General features: G+C 42.4%; 1 long non-coding RNA gene across 1 annotated transcript; it reads right to left on the bottom strand.

Moving 5' to 3' along the window:
- Positions 1-17,429: 17,429 nt before the first annotated feature.
- LOC136457835 (uncharacterized) lies at positions 17,430-18,584 on the bottom strand. The gene is made up of 5 exons (XR_010759824.1): positions 18,520-18,584; positions 18,338-18,427; positions 18,179-18,255; positions 17,723-17,817; positions 17,430-17,522 (listed from the first exon to the last, which is right to left on the bottom strand). It is a non-coding gene; the product is annotated as an uncharacterized lncRNA (long non-coding RNA).
- Positions 18,585-22,906: the final 4,322 nt, after the last annotated feature.

Genomic DNA, 22,906 nt, shown 5'->3' with positions numbered 1-22,906 from the left:
TCAACTTGCTATCCGTTGGGCAATTGTGTGATCTTGGCTTCCAATGCTTGTTCACCGAGAAGGAGGTTGTTGTATCCAAGGTAGATGACAATCAAGTGATATTCAATGGATTTAGATACAACAACTTATATCTAGTGGACTTCACCTCTGAAGATGCAAATTTGAAGACTTGCCTATTCACCAAAACAACACTTGGGTGGCTATGGCATAGAAGACTTGCTCATGTTGGGATGAGCTCATTCAAGAAGCTTATAAAGAATGATTTGGTAAGAGGGTTGAAGGATGTGAAGTTTGAGAAGGACAAGCTTTGTAGTGCATGTCAAGCCGGCAAGCAAGTTGCAAATACTCGTCCAACCAAAGCTTTCATGTCAACCACAAGAGTGCTAGAGCTCCTACACATAGATTTATTTGGACCAACAACATACAAGAGTTTGGGAGGGAATCTCTATTGTCTTGTGATTGTTGATGACTATTCAAGGTATACATGGGTATTCTTCCTTCATGACAAATCCGAAGTTACATCTTGCTTCAAGAAGTTTGCCAAGAGAGCTCAAAATGAATTTGAAGTGAAGCTCAAGAAGATAAGAAGTGACAATGGCAAAGAATTTGACAACACAAACATTGAAGCCTATTATGATGAAGTTGGAATCAAACATGAAGTCTCCGCAACTTATACTCCTCAACAAAATGGTGTAGTTGAGAGGAAGAACTAGACTTTAATCACTCTTGCAAGGACAATGCTAGATGAGTACAACACCCCCGAAGCTCTATGGGCGGAAGCAATTAACACCGCATGTTATGCATCCAACCACCAATTCCTTCAAAAGTTCCTTGGCAAGACACCTTATGAGTTGCTCAATGGGAAGAAGCCGGACGTCTCCTTCTTTAGGGTGTTTGGTTGCAAATGCTACATCTACAAGAAGCGGCAACACCTAGAGAAGTTCCAAAGACGTGTGATATTGGCTTTCTTGTTGGTTACTCATCAAAGTCCAAAGCATATAGAGTATTTAATCATGCCACCGGCTTGGTTGAAGAAACATATGATGTGGAATTTGATGAATCTAATGGCTTCCAAGGAGTACATGAGAATCTTGATGATGTAGGTGATGAACCATTGAGGGAGGCTATGAAGAACATTCTGGTGGGAGACATCAAGCCAAAAGATGATGAAGATGATGTACAAGTTATTGATCAACCTTCTTCATCAAGTGTGCCACAAGATAGTGAAAAAGATTGGAGAGTAGAAAATGAAGATACTCATATCTCCCATGAGCAAATGGTGGTACAAGCACAAGATGTTGATGCTCCACAACCTCCTCCTCAAGTGGTCAATAGAAGAAATACACCTCTCCTACAAGATCATCCACTAGATCTCATCATAGGGAGTCCATCAAAGGGTGTAATGACTCGATCTCAAAAACTTGCTTTATTTATTGCTTATCACTCTTTTGTCTCTTGCTATGAGCCTACCAAGGTAGAAGAAGCTCTCAAAGATCCAGATTGGATCAATGCCATGCATGAAGAGTTGAACAACTTCACTCGCAATGAAGTTTGGACTCTTGAAGAGCGACCAAAAGGCGCAAGAGTCATTGGAACAAAGTGGGTGTTCCGCAACAAGCAAGATGATCAAGGTGTTGTTGTGAGGAACAAGGCAAGACTAGTTGCAAAGGGGTTCTCTCAAGTTAAAGGTTTAGATTTTGGAGAGACCTTTGCACCGATTGCAAGATTAGAAGCCATCCGTATCCTACTTGCATATGCATCACATCATGAAATGAAACTATATCAAATGGATGTAAAAGTGCATTTTTAAATGGCTTTATTAATAAACTAGTCTATGTTGATCAACCTCCCGGGTTTGAAGACCCTAGATATTCTAATCATGTTTATAGGTTGTCCAAGACACTATATGGGCTTAAGCAAGCCCCAAGTGCTTGGTATGAGCGCCTTCGGGACTTCCTCATTGAGAAGGGCTTCACCATTGGGAAGGTCGACACCACACTATTCACCAAGAAGCTTGATGGGCATATCTTCATTTGTCAAGTGCATGTTGATGATATCATCTTTGGATCATCAAATGAAGACTCATGCAAAGAATTTGGTAAATTGATGTCGAGGGAGTTCGAGATGTCCATGATTGGTGAGCTTACATTCTTTCTTGGTTTTCAAGTCAAGCAAATGAAAGATGGCATCTTCATCTCTCAAGAGAAATACATAAAAGATCTTCTCAAGAGATTCAAGATAGATGAATGTAAGCCAATCAAGACACCAATGCCTACCAATGGACATCTCGACCTAGATGAGGGAGGTAACCCGGTTGATCAAACTCTCTACTGTTCTATGATTGGTAGCTTATTATATTTGACCGCATCTAGGCCTGACATCATGTTTAGTGTGTGTATGTGTGCTAGATTTCAAGCTAATCCTAAGGAAACACATTTAATTGCCATAAAAAGAATCCTTAGGTATATTAAGCACACACCAAGCTTTGGCCTTTGGTATCCCAAAGGAGCTATATTTGAATTAGTTGGCTATTTCGATTCGGATTACACCAGATGCAAAGTGGATAGAAAGATCACATCCAGAGGATGCCATTTACTTGGTAGATCACTTGTATCTTGGTCCTCCAAGAAACAAAATAGTGTGGCTTTGTCCACCGCCGAAGCAGAATACATTGCCGTGGGTGCTTGTTGTGCACAAATTTTATACATGAAACAAACTTTGCTAGACTATGGTGTAGTTCTAGAAAAAGTACCTCTTTTGTGCGACAATGAAAGTGCGGTAAAACTTGCAAATAATCTGGTTCAACACTCTCGCACCAAGCACATAGATATCCGCCATCACTTTCTAAGAGATCATGTTGCTAAAAATGATATATCACTAGAAGGTGTAAGAACCGAAGATCAATTAGCGGATATCTTCACTAAACCGCTAGATGAGGCTACATTTTGTAGATTGCGGAATGAGCTTAATGTACTTGATTTTAGTAACTTCACTAAAAATTGAGCTTGTGTTGTCCCTTGCATTCATTGTAATATACAACATGTTTAATTTTTGGCAATGCATATAGGGCTTGTCTAACATGGTTAAGATAACCACCAAAAAGCGTGTGAAGAAGCTTAACCTTAGATCAAACTTGACAAGCAACTAGATTTATTTACAAGTATTGCATATGCATAGATGTTGTTTTTGTCGTTTTGTTCCATTTGCCCTCTTATTGCCTATTTTCTTAAAAAGAATTATAGCCTAAGGCAAAATATTTTGAAAAATATGAGGGTTTGAGAGAGGTCACTCACATCAGTCCCAATTGGTGTTTATTTGGATCTTATTCAAATTGGGACTTGATTGGGAACATGCAGCATGAAGGAACTTTGAAGATTAGCTGGAAAAAGACCACCGAACGCTGTTGTCTAGCATCCGGTCAGTTCACAGGAGGTGAACTACTACTGAAGGAGTGACTGGACGCTGCGTTTGTGCATCCGGTCAGGAAGGGATCCAGCATCCGGTCGTTTGAAGGAGAAACAGGCTGACCTGACCGGACCCTGCCTACGTCTGGTCATGGACCACCGGACGCGTTCGGTCGCGATTCCAAAGGAATTGGACCTCTTTGGAATCGACCGGACACTGGGTGGTAGTGTCCGGTCGCTACCACCGGAGCGTCCGGTCGATGGATCTCGTGCGGCATCAGGACTCCTTTTCCGTTTCCTTTCTTGTCGCGTTGGGGGACCTATTTAATCTAACGGCCGTACCTTGCTAGCCTATTCCACCACCGGCCTAACCCATGCCCTAGCCACCGACGCCGCCGCAGCTCGCCGCGCCCACGCATCCTGTTCTCTTGCCGCCGTTCATCTTTTGCCGCCCGCGCTCATCACCGTCCATGACCGCGCGCCACCGCAACCACGCCGCCGCAAGCCAAGCCCGCGCCAAGCACCTCACCACGCCGTCGTCACCCGCGTGTGCCACCGTAGGCTCCCGAGCACCGAGCGCCACTCAAGGCCGTTGTTCCCATGTCCTTGCCCTTGCCTCCTCGTTGGTAAGGCCAATTCCTGTTTTCAACCTTCAATGCCGTGACCTAGATCGATTGCAAATCTCTGATTTCAAATAATCCAGGGCCACTAGTTCATCGAAGTTCTTCACAACCCTAACCCCAGCCGGTTCCGAGGTTCCCCCACGTGACACGTCTCTTCTTTTCTCGGATCGCCGGTTCGTCAGGTAGAATGCCCGTTGCTTCAATTTCGTACCTACATTGCTTGCCTCCTAGGGTTTTTGCATCTACTAGACATATTGTATTTATTTATAAATCCATCTATTCCATCGTGCAGCGAGTCGATGCCGTTGAGGTTCTTGTGGCAGTTGGCAGTCAACTCATAGCCAAGCTCGCGAGTACGGATCGAGGCCAAGCCTCGGTAGTGTTAGTTTGACAGTTGATCTTCATCAGTGGTAGTTCATCTTCTTGTTAGATCAGATGGCTCGTACCAAGAACGTTGGTGGTGGTCTAGGAGATGACGATTGGAGGCCTCCGCCTTGCTAGCCTACAGGACCGAAAGGCAAGGTGACGAAGCAGGTCACATCTAAGAAGCGAAAGTACCCCGACACAGAGATAGTGAGAGCAGCAGCAGTTGCTAAGGCCACAAAGCATGCCAAGAGAGGAGGTGCCCGCAGTGGAGTTATCATAGCAGATCATCTGGCACCAGACGCGCAGGGCAGACTTAGGGAGATTGAGCGACTTCATGGTAGTCCATCTGGGACTATCATGTTGGTAGGACGTCGTTTGGCTATTGAGGAGCCTCAGCGTCAAGGGGAGTCTCAGTAGGAGCCACAGCAGTAGCCCCCACCAGTAGAGCCTTAGCCAACTCAGGAGACTCAGGAGGGCCAGCAGGCCGAGGAGACCGAGCTGGCACCCCAGCTTCGCCGCTCTAGTCGTACCAGTGCTACAGTTCACCAAGGCCAGCTACACAGCGTAGGGGTTCACGCCCACCGCCCAGACCATAGGGTATGCCTCTAGTGGTACATCTTGACTTGAGGGCCACCACAGCCAGACAGGTTCGTCAGCTGAGGTTTGTTGAGTTTGACATGTGTTTCCCTCCGAGGAGGGATGAGAGAGCAGCGTAGGGTTTCTATACACCGCTCTAGGAGGATTTCTATAATGCTTATCTCAACAGTGGGGCAGTGTTTAGATCTTAGTGGGTATGCAGTATAGGGTCCATTATGGCAGCAGCCGGAGAGCATGTCCGCCCCTACTTGTCATATTTGTTGGGGCTGATAGATCTGATTGGCCGGATAGGAGTATATGTACCATCTTGGGTTCGGCAGTTTTATGCTTCTCTCTATGTTGATCTGCATCACAACTTCATACACTTTGCATTCAATGGCAGAGACTACAGGGTGATGAGTTTTAGGGCCTGGGAGATACTGAGGCTATAGGATTAGCCTGTCAGATTACATGAGGTATGTTATGGACAGCAGGAGCCTTCCAGGCGTCCTCATGGAGGGATGGTGCCCCCTACTGATCTGGTGTGACATTGCATCAAGGAGCCCTTTGGTGAGTGGTCGAGGAGGAACCCTAGTGATCTTACTCCTACAACGCGAGTGCTTGAGGCTATCATTAGGAGGACACTACTTCCCAGGTTGGGATACAGAGAGGGTCTAACTTGCTTACAGCTCTGGCTCCTCAACGCCCTGATGCAGCAGACCGTGTTCGACATTTGGGACCTCCTTCTATCAGAGATGGAGGATACTATAGCTGAGGGCTTCAAGGGTCGCAGACAGCTTCCATATGCACATTAGATTACTTTCTTGGTGCTCCAGTCTGTGCAGGTTCGGACCCCTGAGATGGTTGCAGAATACAGAGGTGCCACCACAGAGTTTCCAGCATATAACATGGCACAGAGGATCAGGCATAGCACTCCATAGGCACCCACTCAGCCTAGTCGTCGTCCAGATGTTCCAGAGTCAGCAGCTCAGCAGGACGAGATCATTAGAGGCATAGCTGCTACCGAAGAGGAGCAGCTTGAGGCACAGCAGGCGATGACCGAGTCCAGTGATAGTTCGGATGATGACTATCAGTCGATTCCTCAGATGCCTCCACGCAGACACGATGTAGAGGCCGGTAGTTCCAGCTCAGCTCCACCTGCACCACAGACGGACCCTACATTGATTGCCATTCTTGAGCGGATGCAGCAGGATCAGGCACGATAGGCTTAGGAGACAGCTACCAACTTTGCATAGTTTTAGGCTTGTCGGGATGAGTTCCAGCGGCAGCAGCAGCTCCTTCATCAGCAACAGTTACTTATGCAGCAGAAGCTCATGGGATTTATGCAGCATGTAGTAACAACACTTGGGGCCCCACAGCCATAGCCTTCGCCCTAGCTTACTCAGCCTGCTACCACTATGACGACTCTAGCTGTATAGCCCAGTGGGCTTCAGAGTCAGGGACAGCCTCCAGCTCCATTTGCTTCACCCACAGTTCAGGTGTCCCAGTGGTTGTCCTCACCAGTGGTAGCCCCACAGTTCACACCATTTCAGACGGGCTTCACACCAGAGCAGTCATCCTCGCTTTTTGTGCCTGACACGTCAGTCTCCAGGAGTCTTGGAGCATCTTTCAGCGAGTTGACAGGCATGCCTACACCACCACATATGCATGCCGCCGGTCCCTCTACAGTAGCTCCAGTTATCATGACTACTCAGAGGCTCCCTTCGTCTGTTGCCTCATCAGATCCTACGACAGACGTCCTAGCAGCATCACAGGCAGCACCTACCCCAGCTCAGACCCAGACCGCTTCAGACACGCTTCCAGCCATAGAGGGTCAGTCAGCACAGAGCTCAGGGTTAGATGATGATGGCACCTAGTTTCATCTTGCTCCACGTACTTCAGCACCTGGCTCGTCCGCTACAGCCCCGCCGACCGACCCTTAGGTTTTGGTGTTTGATGCCAAAGGGGGAGAGGGTTCGAGTATGTAGACTCAGGGGGAGCGAGATTTAGGGGGAGCTAGTTATCTAGTAGTAGCTTATTATATACATTTGGAGTTCTATTTGTGTGATACACTATTACTATTATGCATTCATGTATTACTTTCATGCATACTATTATATCTATGTGATACTGCTATCTACGTGATTGTGATATATGACATGTGTGCTCTCTACTTTGCATTATTTATATGTCATATCACTTGTGTTATGCTCATTTGCCCTTGCTTCCGCGTTTATACTTTGATGCAAATGAGCTTTATTACTTGTACTCTTGCTTAATTCATATCCTTTGAGTACATTGTGTTGGCTTGGGTCATATAAGCTTGCCTAACTCTTTTGTTCTTATTGACAAAAGCTTATATGAACCAAGCCCGTCAAAAACCTCACTCTTTCACATACTCGAGGTGGTATTGTCATCAATCACCAAAAAGGGAAAGATTGAAAGCATCTAGGCCCCTAGTTGGATTTCGGTGATTAATGTCAATACAAGATTACTATGACTAACGTGTGTTTTGTAGAGGCAATTAAGTTAGGTCATGGTAATGGAGATCGATTGGGCAATCGAGGTGGTCATGCCCCTACGATGGAAATCATTTCGGTTTTCAAAGGATGGACAACAAGGTTAAGGATGACTAGTTCTAAGTGTCGATTGGAGTTGAAGTGACACTTAGAGTAGTTTAGGACTTTGTTTTTCCTTTGGCCGTACTATTAAGAGGGGTATGAACGGGTAGCTTGACCTAGATGAGTCTAGTGAGTTAGGTGTGGTGCACACTTGTTAAAACTAGCTCTAGGTAGCTCCTATGAATGCCTAAGATCCTTTGGAGCAAACTTCATTCACATATGATCGAGAGTTAGAAGTGAATGGAGGGTCAAATGCTGACCGGACGCTGGCTTCGGTGCGACCGGACGCTGGCCGCAGGGTTCGGTCAGTTCATTTGATCAACAGACTGCGTTTGGTGCGACTGGACGCTGGAGAGGTCAACTGACCGGACGCTAATGTCTAGCGTCCAGTCGACTACAGTAAGGTTCTAGAGAAGGGAATCTGCGACCGGACGTGTCCAGTCAATACTGACCGGACCCTAGGGGTTCAGCGTCCGGTCGAGTACAGTAAGCATCCAGTGAGGGTTTAATGCGACCGAACGCGTCCAGTCAGTGGTGATCGGACACTGCCAGCGTCTGGTCAACACATTTTCACTGGTTCACGGGTTGAACTGACCGGAGCGTCTGGTCAACATGACCGGAGCGTCCGGTCACCCTGCAGAAGCTCATAACGGTTCGTTTTTCAGGCTGCCTTATAAATAGAAGCTCCACTCGTCTATGGAGTTACTTTTGCTCATTCCAACAGCTGAGAAACACATTTATGAGTGCCAAGAAGAGCAAGGTCCTAGTGAGGTGATTGAAATTTGAGAATCCAAGAGAGTAGCCTCATTAGTGAATCAAGAGTAGTCAAGTGTACATCCATCTTCTCATTAGGCTTCGAGTGGTCAAGTGAGAGTTCATGCTTGTTACTCTTGGTGATTGTCATCACCTAGATGGCTTGGTGGTGATTGGGAGCTTGGTGATCACCCAGCGGAGCTTATGGGTGACCCAACTCAAGTTGTGAGCGGCTTTGGGTGATTCGCCGCAACGGAGTGTCGAAGAATCAACCCGTAGAGAGCACTTGATCCTTGCGCGGATCAAGGGGGAGCTACACCCTTGCGCGGGTGCTCCAACGAGGACTAGTGGGGAGTGGCGACTCTCTGATACCTCGGCAAAACATCGCCGCGTTCCTCTCTCTCTCTATTTACTTTGAGCATTTACTTTGAGCAATTCAATACTTGTCTTTACATTCATAGAATTGCCATGCTAGAGTAAGTTTGGAACATAGGTTGCAAGTCCTTTGTGCGTTAGAGTAATAGAAACACTTTTCTAGGCACAAGGGGTTAATTGGGCTAACCGTAGGATTTAATTATTGCAAGAAAATTTAGAATTAGCCCAATTCACCCCCTCTCTTGGGCATCTTGATCCTTTCACTACGTACCACCACCGGATCGAGCCCGCACCACCACCACCGAGCTCACGCTGCCACCACTTAGCCTACGCCAGGAGGACCTCGATTCGCGGCGGAGGACCTCGATCTCGCCGTTGCCGCCACCGCCCACTTAAAGGAAGAGCTCACCGAACGAAGGAGGAGCTCGAAGGAGAGGCCACCGCCACTGGGCCTATGCACGAGGAGAGGCTGCCGCCGTCGACGAGCCCGCACACGAGTCCGCTGCCTGCACCGAGCCCGCGCGTGAGGCCTCCACCGCCGCCACGCCGGGAGAGGGAGGGACAGCGCGTGTGCCGCGCCAGGAGAGGGAGGGAGAGCGGGTATGCCGCGCTAGGATAGGGAGGGAGGGTGGGTGCACCGCTATATGAGGGAGGGAGAGCGAGTGCGCCGCGCGACGTCTGAGGGAGGGAGGGAGAGGGCTGAGAAAGAGTGGGCTGAGAATGAAACCCTAACTCCCGTATATATACGATGAGCTTGATATCAAGTCGAGATGGGCTGCCTGCTGGGCCACAATTTTTGGAGGCGGGCCTTGTAGTGTGCCCGCCTCCGTTAATAGATTAATTAAGGCGGGCAGCATAAGACGCCCGTCATGGTTAATTTCGATTAACCAAGGTGGTTGTTTTAAGGCAACCGCCTCAGTTAATATATTAACGAAGGCGGTTGCGTTAGGACAACCGCCTCGGTTAATCGATATTAACCGTGGCGGATGCCTTATGCTGCCCGCCTCAGTTAATGATTAACCGAGATGGATGCTGGGTCGGTTGTCGTGCCATGAATAACCAAGGCGGGCAGCTGGCCCGACCGGCTCCGAGGCCAATTTCAAAACATCTCCCAAAAGATTTTGTGTAGTAGTGTGTCATATCATACAGAATGAAATTAAACTTGAATAAAACACCCACTCTCAATGGAAAGTTTAATTCTATAGTTTCATAGGCATTTAATTTCATGACTCAGAAAGAGTTGGTAATCGTGTCAAGAGAGTTTCATTCACATGATACTCATTTCTTCTCTATCTTCTTAAATACATTGTCATATCATAAAAAAATATCTATGTGGCAACCTATTTAATGCAGATGAAACTCTCATGAAATTCTTACTGAGACTGGTCGGAAGGGATACGTGGAATGGTGTGGTGTGTATGGCATTGAGATTGGGAAGCAAAGAAAGCTGGAGAAAATGAGAGTTAATAGAAGTTGACTCTTATTTAATACTTCCTGCATTCCAAAATACTTGATGTTTTAAGAATTTTTATGATACAATAGTGTAGTGTGATGTGTAAAATTACAAACGAACATCCTACCCATATAAACAGCACTAGGATATTGAGGCAGCAGCTCCTGAGCTTGACAAAGTTAAAAACTTTGCTATCGATAGCACGTCATCTACCACTAAAAAAATAGCCTACCACTGGAAAAATAGGACTTAGAATAAATCATGAAAAAAATTAAGCATACATATACTAAGTTGAAGATGAACCTAGATGAATAGCTTCCCCACAAAGAACTTAATCAACCAAGCTATACGCTTGGTTCGCCCCGCATAGACTATCCCTAGCTAGAGATAAAACACCAAGCAAAATCAACACTAGCAGAGCTAGCTTTGGCACATACTTGAAGGAATTCTAAGTGAACTTTATATTTATGACCGAGATGATACAACGGAACAAGTTTTTTTTTTTTTTAAGCGAGGTCACACCCCATTTTCATTGATGACAACGGAAATACAAAGTTTGTAGAGAGATACAGACATAGAAAACGATCTCGATAACTGACTGCCATACCATGATCTAAGACCACGCCTGATTCAGGCAGCAAGCTAAAGACAGAACTAGACTTAAAATGAGTATCAACATCATCCAGACTACGAGAACCTTAACAGGAGACCAACACAGTTTGCTCCAGAAAACATGCATGATATCAGATACATAGCGGTATCGACACAACTTGATTTTCATAGCTTCAACTATCATTCAGCCTGCTCCCCCTGATCATCCTCCAAAAGTTGCTGCTTCCTCTTCGTGGACTTCCAACGGAACAAGTTTGAGGACTTCAATAGATGATCGTGAGTTTAGAGACTAGGATGACACAAAAGAATAAGTTTGAGGACCTAAATGGGTAATTCGTAAGTTTAGGGATCGGGATGACATGACCCAAAGTTCGAGGACCACTAGTAAAATTTACTCATTCTAAAATCTGATATTATTTTCAAGGAGAAAATCAACATACTTGTACAATAATATCGCCTCTTAGGATTTTTGCTTGAGATTACACAAACAAAAAATGGAAAGCAGATCGATTTAACACGTAAGTGATAAGCAGGTAAAGAAAGAGCTAGTGTATCCGGTATCCCCCACCTTTTTCTTGGAGAGAGAACTACCAGCGCGCGAGCAGCGCGAGCGCCGCTGTCCGCTGAGGGCCGACGGCACATCAAAGCTAATCTGGACCCGTGATTTGCTGCCACACTATTCGTTCATAAATCATACGTACTACGGGACGGTCCAAGTTCCATTGAATTTGGTATAGTAAGGCTGCTTCTTTCCAACGACCCGGCCCCATGGCCTCCATGTATATTCGCAAATATTTATAAAAATCCTAACATTGTCAGCATTGTTTTTGGAGCAAGTGGCCGAGGATTCATTGATCATTGGCGCAGCTTATATATCAATATATCATGCAGAGTTACACACATTGCTAGAGTAGAAATACGTACATAAAACTATTCCATATGATAATGCAAATTGGACCGTGTATCGTGTGCAATACTTTTAATCTTTAATTTATTAACGTAAAGTCATCTACATATGCTATTTAGTTCATCACCTATTCTTCTATAATGTAATCAAATATTCTATTGGTTTTCTTCTATTACCTTACCGATTTGATGCATTGTAATTTATAAAAAATCACCCACCTCAACCATTATGAAAAATACATAAAATAACCTTCTAATTTTGCACCTAAATTACCCACCTCTGCCATTAGGAAAGATAATTCAAAATAACTATTGTGGATTGAACCTCACACAAACGCAGTCCCTAAAGCTTAATCACTAATTTTCAGACTAATGATTTCTTGAGTGATGCTTGCCTCTCAGGAATATCTTCGTACTGCAAAACAAAAGGAGACTTCGTGTTATAATGGAGGAGTCCAACAAGAGAGAAAGGAGGTGAAGCCAATCGATCCACTTCGCTAGAGAGCAAAGACAAAGATCGGTGCGAAGACTACTGGTCCACTTTGTTGATAAGCGAAGTCAAAACAAGCGAAGGCAAACCCATTTGTCCCGGAACTAGAAGATCCATCACCATCAACATCTCACCCGAAGGTCATAAAGAACAAGTTGTAGACATTATATTGTACTGATGCTGTAAAGACCAAATTGCCCTCAAACTCAAAGAGGGTTGTAAATGTTCAAAGTAGTAGAGTCAGGGGCATTTTAGACATTGTATAGGATTAATGAAGGCTTAGACCTCTATAAATACCCCTAACATGTACGGTTCCTGGATATGAAATGAATACTCAATCGAGCTCATTTTGTTTTCCAATGCTTGTGTGATTCTTTCGCCCAACAATAACCCCCTACATATGTATATAAATTACCCATATCTAGCATTATGAAAAATAATTCAAAAATAACCCCCAAAATTTGCATCTAAATTACCCACCGGTGCCATTATGAAAACTCAAAATAACCCCGTAACATTACATCTAAATTACCCTGCTTTGTCATTATGAACAATAATTTACAATAAATCTATAACTTTGTATCAATATTAAATTTTATATTAACGCTGACAAGTCATGATAATAAACTTTTATAAATTATTATTTTAAATAACTTTATACATTTTGAATGAAATTGTCATCTCAATGTTAGTAATTTAATTTTAAGCACTCTATGATGCATAAAACAATACTGCATGCACATAATTCTATGGTATAACAAATTCAACATGTTTAGTGTAGGGTGCAAGCCAAGTTCCAACTTAACACGTGAGAAACAATAATATTGGGACCTAAACTCTTTTTAAAAACAATTTTCAAACAAAAGATAGAGAACACTAGAATTTCTAATTAACATGTGAAAAATTACAACAACTTGATTAAAAGTTAAAAACTAAACTATAGATTTATGAAGTCATAGAAAGTGATGTAACAAGAGTTTATATATCTTAAGATTAAGTTTCAAAAATACATATCACCCTAGAAATAAAGATAAATACTAGAAATTTTAACTAAGATGTACCAATGAATCTTGCATGTTAATCCTCACAAGACTCGATAGTAAAACAAAAGATAGATTCTAAAAATTCTCATAAAAATCAGAAACATCTTACCATCAATTAGGTATAACCTAGTCACCATTGATAATAATAATAGTTACCGGATCTATTCTATTTTATAAATAATTATCCACCTCTACTATTATGTAAAACAATATAAATTAACCCATGTCTATATATTTATACTACCCACATATTCCATTAAGAAACATAATCTAAGGTAGACCTAAATTTATACATAATTACCCACATCATATCGTCCTATTATGATTGATAATTTACATAACTCATTTCATCTCATTATTAAAAATTAAACCCCCTCAAATCTACATATAAATTATCAAAATTTGTTATTACAAAACATATTTAGATAACCATAGAGCATATATATTTCTACATTACCCACCTCTATAAATATTAATATAGTAAGATTTGATTAAAGTAAACATACGCGTCATGCCAGCATACATGAGCAATAAAATATATATGTTATGTTTCATCACATAAAAAAATTCTTAACAACGCATATACTAATGATACTAACAAATTGTTTAAAAAGCATATTAGTAACCATAGAATATAATTTATATAGGTTGTTATTTTAGATATATTTATATAATTTAACTAAAACATTTGACACATCTATATTGATAATATGACCATAACTGCACGTGTAATTCCTTGACAGAAAAATTTAATCATCTTGAGAAGTGTAGGAGATGACCGGAGGCTATATTTTTCTAGTCTCTTAAGAATACTTTAGAGTAAAAGTTGATTATTATAAGGATTAAGTATTAAAATTCTCTTGAGGTTAGCACCGATACCCGATCCGATATTCACTTCAAGCTCTATGACTTAAGAGACATGGTGTTTGTTTCAAATGATGGCTTATGCTACTGTAGTGTTTAAGAACGTACTCTACAACCTAAAGTCCTTATTTTGAAAAGGTAAACAAATAGAGTTAATGAAGATACAATAAGCACAAGTGTTTCAACTTAACTTGAGGAGAGAAAAAAATCTATGGTAGTCAATAAGAATAAAACTTGAAAAATCAAAATTTAGATTCATGACTTCATAAGATATGTGATGCAAGAAGAGCCACCATAATTAATGGTAAGGTTTCAAAGTAATTGCATATTTAAAATATAAAGAGGTGTCATGCAAAGGAAAAAAGTGAATATGGATGAAAAAATAGGTTAGTCCCTTGAAAGATAGTAATTAATAAGTTTATTATGAAAACTAGATATAGACTACAGAGTATCTATTATGTCTATTTGTGTTAAAAAAATAAACAAAGAGAAAACATATAATTTAATATAATTAATCCTTTATTAGTCAGACGTACTCCCATCATTCCAAATTATAAGATACTATAAATTTTAGATATACATTATGTTTAGATACATAGTAAAAACAATATTTCTATAAAAGCCAAAACCTCTTATAATTCGGAATGGAGGGATTGTTAAACAATATAAAATTCTATTCAGTGCGAGAGTACAGATTAATGAACTACTTTATTACTATAACGGAGAGGAGTATTTAGTCACACATTTATAGAGTTCGGTAATAATAATTTAAAGAAGGATTTCTGATTAGATAGCCCGGACTAAGCATTAGTCCATGCCATATCGGATGTTAGGACACTAATTTAGAATATTAAACATAGACTGATTATAAAACTAATTACACATATGTAGATTAATTTGCGAGACGAATCTATAAAACTTAATTAGTCCATGATTTGACAATGTGGTGCTACAGTAAATATATGCTAATAATGAATTAATTAGACTTAATAGATTCGTCTTATAAATTAGTCTTCATCTGTATAGTTAGTTTTATAACTATTTTATGTTTAATCTTTCTAATTAGCATCGAACGTCCGACAGGTACTAAACTTTACTACTCGGACCCAAACACCCCGTTCTTAACCGATGATTGAGGACATGGGCGAAACAACCAATCGGCGTCGAACGTACAGAGAGAACGAGAACAGAAGTACGATTGAAGAGACGTACAACTCCTAGTCTCCTACCAAGTTGGATCGAAAAGGGCGAACCGGCAGTGACCAGGTGGGAGCAAAACCTCTCATATGGATCGGGACCTCGGGCGCCCACAGGTATCGACAGCTCAAGTCGCGAGTTCGGAGTCGTTTTGGTTTGGAGAAAAGGACGGGAGGCCGAGGAAACCGCGGCTGGACTTCGTACGTGCGACGGGCCGGGGCGCCCAGATCGCTGGGAGCGGGGAGCCAGGGACACACGGCGAGTCCTCACGCGCTCGCTCGCGGCGCCGTGCTTTGGCTCGATCCGGGCGCGGGCGGTCCGTTGCGTCAGGCTGGGTCGCTGGGACGACGCGCGAGCGAGCGAGCGAACGCGACGATTCGTTCGCCGCAGCCGACCGCACCGGGTATCTGGGCATATCTGGCAGTGGCAGACACTGGACGGGACTTGGGAGGGTAGCACGCGCGTGGGCGCCACGCTCTGGCACGAGTCCCCCACACCACAGAATTTACCGAAATAACCCTCCCCGCCATATACGGAGTATATGTCAATGGCATGCGTGGGCTCCTTTTTCTTCCTACTAGTTTTATTTGCTAGTTGGTTAATTGTTGTTTTCTTCAGAACATGATACGTAGAAAAAAAAACACCCACACCTAAACCAGATGGTAGTAATAAGACCCGTTGTTTCTGTTGTAAACCTAAAACTATCTAATATTGTTTTTAATTGTCATTATACCCGGTTCCTTATAGCATGTTAGGGTCTCTTTGGAATGCAGGAATTTCATATGATTTACACAGGAAAAATTCAAGAAATAGGAAAAACTCCTTTGTTCCAAAGGGGGCCTTAGTATTTGTTTTGTATGGTACCCAATCACCATGAAATACCAGTTATTTGTTTGATAGTTGGTCAGAATTGAGTTATCATTAACATATTCAACTATATTTTCTAGGGCAATAGATTTTTGTTGGGCAATTTGGATCACAAGAGAAGACACCGTGTTAAAAGTCAACTAAAAAGCTTTTTCGGGTTCTTTTCAAGGGGCACATTGGCTTCAATTTTGGTTCTATTGCAACGCCTGGCACTATAACACAACATACTTTTGCCGACACTTTTTATTGTAGGCAAAGGGCACCTTTGCCGACAGATAACCTCCCGCGAAAAGTTTTACCGACAGTTTAGAAACAGTCGCGCTAGAAGCCGTCGGCGAAACTTTTGCCGACAGTTAATAGAATTCCCGACACTTTATGTGTAGGCAAACGGTCTACCTACGCCGACAGTTGAAACCTTTGCCGACAGTTAACCCTTTGCCGACAGTTAAGATCTACGCCGACAGTTAAGACCTTTGCCGACAGTTTATATGTTGGCCAAACCATTTCCAAGGTATTTTACAAACCATACCCTGCCTAAAAAAAATTATCGGCAAAACTGCATAGATATAATTATAATTAAAATAATTTTACAAATCCACTTTTGCTCATATAGAAGTCATCACATTGAACAAATTCACTTGATTTTTATATAAATAATATATTAGATCTTACATACATACACCAACTTGATAGGTCTATATATATATATATATATATATATATATATATATATATATATATATATATATATATATATATATATATATATATATATAGCAGGTAAGTGATGATCATAGTACATAGAGCCATATAGGTCCAAGATATAGATTAGTCAGTTACAAACATGTATAGACATAGTACAAGTCTTGTATTAATTGGTTATGACTAAAGCTAAGAGATCAATAGATCAGGACTTGGGCACAAAAGCGGCATGTCTGGCATGTCTGATAGTGCACGTAGCCCATTTTAGGGACAGACTCCAATCGTGCTTCAATTGTTGTGACAGGAGGGCCAACTGTACCAATCATTGAGAAAACATTGGCGATTGATGTGAAGCATCCTGCACAACTCTCAGTGAGCCCTGCATATCAATATGATAAGTCAAACCACATGGTTTGCAAGACCAGAATGTAAGTAGACTACTAGAGTTCTGTTAAGTAGTTTAAGAAACCCAACTAATTTCAGCAGATGAACTATTGGTGTGCACTTTTATCCATAAAACTGAAGTGAGACATGGTAAGATGCGTCTGAAGCTCTTACCATATCCTTGTACTACAATGCTGGTTACCCGCATGAACTCTTCGATTTGCCCTGGCAAAGGTGCTGCTCCTGCTATCATGAGGCGTATACGCCCTCCAAGCCCTTCCTTTATCTGTATTTTCATGTTTATACGTTCAATTAATGAGATCCACACATTATGATCGTACAAATATCTTCCTTACATTTATTAGGAAGTTTGTAGTCTTGTTTTTCCTATTCAAAACATTCCGACATTGTCATGGACTCATGGTATTCATAATGAACTAGTAGTCATTTAGGCACCCAAGAGCTGTAACAAGAAATCAGACTAACCATTGAAGAAAATTCTTCCCAAGAAAAGCAAGACACCCCAAATTTCTCAGCTTTAGATTTCATCTCACTTGTAAAATCTCCGAAACTAACAATGGCTGAAGATGCACCAAGTCATAAATGATCATATAAAGCAGTAGATAGTCATCTTAATAAGAAATTTTGTGTTCCGGAAGCTAACCTCTAAGATGGGCTATGCACTTAGGGACTACTGCTAGTATCTGAAAAATACAATTCAACGAGTTGTCAGATGTAAACATAATGTTATGTGTAGCATTGATCTCCAAAACTAATTTCAAATAAACAGCATTGATTTTAGCAGGTTCAGGCCCAGTTCTGTTGTAACTTGGATCCCAAGCACATGTAGCTTTTACTGGAAACATATTAATTAGTATGATGCAGAGACCACAATGTAGAGCGTAATAATATTATTCAAAGGGGGCAAATGTTTTTGCTTACAGATTTGATCTTGCTCTCCTGGACCAATGCAATGGATATCTCAGCATGGTCCATGATGAATTCAACAGCATTTGCTCCTGCATTGTGTTACAACTTAATCGTCAATAAGATGAAATGTCAACATAGACAGCGGCATCAAACAAGACATTCTTCGCTCACCGGCTCTACGCCCAAGCTTCTGATGGCTGATCCAATCCTCATGACCTTCTGGTACACTTCCTCGTACGTTTGCCACACATACTCACCGGCCTATATATAAGAAAGACAATTTAGTTGAATATCCAAAAGCCATGGCGATATCTTTGTGAAAATAAATCTGTAAAGATTCGGTTTTATTTTACCTTGCCATCTGTAACTTGCCGTCGGCCGAGCATCCTGTTCGTGGGGTACTTCTTGACTGCTCCACTACGAAATCACAAAACCAAAAACAAACTGAAATTTTGAACTGACATTATTTGAAAAGTCCAGGACCTTGTAATAATGCTATAATGTACCACCCAAAGATTGGCATCAAGCTAAACATACTAGTAGAATATGTACTCCGTAGTAGTGAAAGCTGAGAAAGGAAAACACATTGTGAAAACAGAGGGCACTATGCTAGCAGGTGGTAGCCTGCCAGGAAACCAAACCGAACTTGAAGAAGTCCCAGGGGGACTGGATGTCCTGCGGGTGCTCGATGAGTAATTTCTTAGTGTACTTAGACATTCCACTTGAAATGAAAACTAAGATGAAAATTGCTTTGATTGTGAAAAACATAGCGACATAATTAGTGCATCTTCCTTAGGAGTTTCAAGAATCTGGGAAAGGAAAAGATAGCCTTGTTTAGCTTGTAGCAGCGGGTAGTGTGGTACAAGAATCATTTCTTCCTTAGGAGTTTCAAGAATCTGGGAAAGGAAAAGATAGCCTTGCTTAGCTTGTAGCAGTGGGTAGTGTGGTACAAGAAAAGGAAAAACATAAGGCAGGAAAAGGAATAAATTATATAGTACACAGGCCTTACCTTGAGACCAGAGACTAGAGTCCACTCTACAGACTACAGAGAGAGGCCGACTCGATCAGATGATGTAGCAATTCAATGTGTGTGTGAGAGATGCTACTCCTACTACTACTCCTATAGCGCTACCTAGCAGAAGCACCATCACACAACACATTCACACTACCCCACCACTGGCAGGGCAGCTAGAGTGATTAGATCCTAGTACTCCTACTACACACGGACACGCCTATGCCTGTGCCTCTGCATGCAGCTGACGATGTTCGCTATTGCCAAATCATTTGACTCTGACCAGCATCTCCCAATAGCAGACACAAGCATTGCAATTTGCAGCCACCTAACGACCATGCTTCATTTATTTCATCTCTAATTATGATCGATCCATCAATTGTTAAGTATTGGCAGCCATCAAACAGTTTGTAAGAGTTTAATTGATAACATCATATATAATTCACCACACTCTTTCTTAGCATTGTTCATGGCCCTCATATGCTATGTCCTCAGTAGTTTTGATTGAAAATGACTTACATGATCAATATGATCGAGTAATATACTAATATGTCCTAGGGATGCAAGGATATAAGTAGTGGAAAGTCTACAGAACAAAAAGACGAAGCAAAATAGAGCACTGGACTGACCGCGTGTAGGAAAAATGACTATGCCAGGCAATCAACATATCCAAATTCTCAATTTCTAGCCAAATATATTGCTATACCTATGACACAAAATTCATATTTTACAATTTTTTTTACACCAACCTTGGCAACACTGGTCCATCACTGTCACCTGTTAGAGATTTGAATGTGATGAACAACAGGTCTGTCACTGATGGCCTAAGCCACTGCAGATACCACATTCCTTCTTCGACACACACTAGAACCGCCCCAATGCCAAGAAAGCAAGACTAATGTCCCATGATCCCACCTAGACTTACTTGATGACACAAGTCTGACATAGTAAAAAATCAGTTGTACTTACATGGGGAGACATGGAAGCCATGCAATCAAAGTAGGCGAAAACCCATCGCTGTGGCATCAACGTCATTTACAGGGAAGTCCCTCAAAGATGGTAGCCCTAAATCTTGTGTCCAAAGCCTGTCAACATGAAATTATGAACAAAGGAATAATACCTTAAATCAATATCTAATAATTGTTTCTCTCAAAGACCAAGACAGTGTTGTTTGGTCTGTCAACCATCCTAACTCTATAATTTCATGGTATGCACGGTATGAAAATAGTTACTCCTAAAATAGTTACCAACAAACATAGACATACCATGAAAATAGTTACTCCTAAATAGCAAAATATCTTTCCTCCTAAATTATAGAAAACACGCAAGGATAAGAGTAGCATGAACAAGGCCTACTCATTATCTGTTACTATGCACAAATTGAAAGGCTCCTGCAAGTATTTGTTGGTAAATGGTGGGCTTTGTCTACACATTATCGGTTGTTTTACTGAAGGATCAAAGTAGCATGAGCAAGGCCTCCTCTGCCTTTCTTTCAAACCCAACCACCTATGAGCCGCTCAACTAGAACATCCAGATGTATTATGCATACTGCATTCATCAAAATACTAGTACTAGCTGCTCCCAGATCTAAGGAAACAAGTATGTTGCTCCCATACCTAAAGAATCGAATCAAAGGGAGAACAAGATCTCAACAAAAGTCACCATCAAGATCTCACACAGACAGAGGTCGAGCTCAGAACCTGGAACGGCAGGGACTGCAGCACGGGTGGCGTAATGGGGCTCATGGGGCTCAGATGTGGATCTCCAACAGACGAGCGTGGGGGCGGTGGCCACTTGGGGGCATCCGGCGGTGGTGGGTGTTAGTTGGCCGATGAGGAGTCCGGGCGTTGGTGGCGACGGGCGGATCCGTCGATTGAGGTGGTGGACGGCCGGTCGCCGGTGGGGGCGTCGTCGGTGGCACAGTGTGTGCCCAAACCCTAGCAAGAAAGGGATGGGGATGAGGGGAAGGGGATGATTACTTCCAGTGTGGTGGTAGGGGCTGGTGGGGGCGGTCGGTAGAGGCTGGCGTGGTTAGGGTTTCGGCGGACGGCAGCGGGCGGCGGTGCTTTGCAGGAGGGCGGCGGCGGGCGCTAGCATGGTAGGCTGCGGCGTGGGAGGCGGCGGCAGCGAGGCTCGGTGTGGGAGGCGGCGAGGCTTGGCGTCCGTGGGAGGCGGCGGCGACGGGCGCACTCGCGGGTCGCGCGTGTATGGGCTGCGAGCCTTTTTCCTTTTCATGATGTAGGCGAGAGGGGGTGAGGGGGAGTATATTCTGAGGGTTTTTTTTCGTTTCACCGTACACACTTTCGCCGACACTTGACTTGTTGGCTCGGTTAGGCTACGCCTACACTTATTGTGTCTACAAATGTTTGCCGACAATTTTAGTGTCCCCAGAGCAATGCCATTGATTTGTAGCCATACAACATCATTGCCGATAGATTATATGACATTAAAAGGTTGTACAATTACCAACAGATAATGTGTAGTTGAAACCACCCCTTTGCCAACACATAACTGTAGGCAATTGTGTGTTATGGTGTAGTGCTGGATGAAGACAAAGAATAGATTCTCGAGGCTGGTAGGCTACTAGAATCAAGACCAATGTAGTTTCTTACATCTAATGGATGGTCTTTCAGATACTGTTTTGGACTTTACTTTCAAACCTACAATAATTTTAAAGCCTTGGTGTCTGTGCACTTGTAATAAGTTTGAGCTGATGCTTCTTCTTTTAAGGGAAGGTTGAAGTCGGATGTTTCCATTGTCTAAAAAAGGGAAATCTCCCTACACACGATTAACCTTATGAATGTATGCATACACAACTCCTGTAGACGCTAGGGCCTGCAAAATTTCTGGTTAATTAATAGAGTCAACACAAGCTTCATTGTTTATAGGTAAATGCAAGCATCCATGCTCATGAGTTTATATCGATTGTTATGGAAATGGTACATAAAGAGCTTACTCTCTAGGATGTAGGATCCCTTGAGGAATGCAAGTTTGTTGATCACTTGGCCAAGTGGTGACCCCCAAGTATATCCACAGTTGTAACTGTAAGCACCCACCAGAACCCTTCCTAGCCAGTACTGTGGAATGGTTTCAATAAGGCCAGTATGTAGTGTGAATTTCATCTATTGAGATGACACATTAGCAAAAAATAATGACACGGCATAGAAATTATGAGGAGAGAGAGAGGAGATGAGTTTCATCTATATGAAAGCCAGCGCACACCGTTTCCAACGCATTATATTGGGAACCGAGTGAAACTCCATCGTGAGTGTTTCGTTTCATCCAGACACATTGGAAAACAAGTGAAACTCCAACGTGAGTGTTTCGTTTCATCCACACACATTGGAAAACGAGAGAAACTCCGCTAGAAGTGTTTTATTTCATAACACCACACAACATTTAAATGCTACAGTAGGCCCATATGTGAGACTGCAAAATAAACTTATGTTGTGTGGGTCTTGTTTTATTTTACCATCCCACACCTTTTTAGCTTACATGGTTCTCTTGAAAATAGTGCGATGAAACATACTACTAGAAATGACCTAAGTCGTAATTGTTCAAAAGTGCGCTGCCACATATATATATATATATATATATATATATATATATATATATATATATATATATATATATATATATATATATATATTATTGCATTGTATTGGCCCTTACTCTAAATAGTTCGGTGGTTTTTGACCGTGCAAGGCAATCTATGGTAATGAGTATAC

Source organism: Miscanthus floridulus, chromosome 6 (genome assembly GCF_019320115.1).
Source record: "Miscanthus floridulus cultivar M001 chromosome 6, ASM1932011v1, whole genome shotgun sequence".
NCBI lineage: Eukaryota > Viridiplantae > Streptophyta > Magnoliopsida > Poales > Poaceae > Miscanthus > Miscanthus floridulus.
This window is presented reverse-complemented; position numbering and strand designations above follow the sequence as displayed.